Raw genomic sequence first — 688 nt, forward strand, 5'->3', positions numbered from 1 at the left:
CTATAATCGAGTGCTCGCGCAACCTTTCCCTCCATGCCCTTCATTAAGTTTCTTTTACGTCAAACAGTAGGCCAAGGCTCCATTGTGACCCAGAACTTCATGAGAGTGCGGTCTTGGATATTATCATAAACAAGTCTACAGTATCGCAAATGAAAGGTTCATCCAAAAGAGCATGCAGTACATTCTATCGGACATTTTTGTCCCTTCTGAGTTACTAGGATCCTGGAATATAAAAAAACCCAAATATCCTTTTTGCTCCATCAAAGTTGTAAGATTATTCGGAGTCGGTATCAAGATATTCAAAGAACTGTATTCGAAAAAGCTTCACATGATGGGAAACTCAAAATCTTTTTGACGTCAAATTTCTGAAAACTTGCTATGGTAGCAATTTGGGAAGGCAGCACATTATAAAAATAAACAAGTTGATAAGAAAGGCATCAAGAACAATTGGTAGAGACCTAAAGGCGGAAATAATGCTTAGTGACCATAGCCACGCACTGACATCGGAATTTCAACTATCGACCCACAGGAAAACGATACATTTCTAACAAAAGCAAGAACAGACAAATATATATAGAAATTAATTCGTACCAACTGCAGTGAGGTTACTGAATACATGGTGCAATAAATGAAACACAGAGAGTGAGTGTGTGTGTGAGAGAGAGAGAGAGAGAGAGAGAGAGAGAGA

Source organism: Aplysia californica, unplaced genomic scaffold (assembly GCF_000002075.1).
Source record: "Aplysia californica isolate F4 #8 unplaced genomic scaffold, AplCal3.0 scaffold00203, whole genome shotgun sequence".
NCBI lineage: Eukaryota > Metazoa > Mollusca > Gastropoda > Aplysiida > Aplysiidae > Aplysia > Aplysia californica.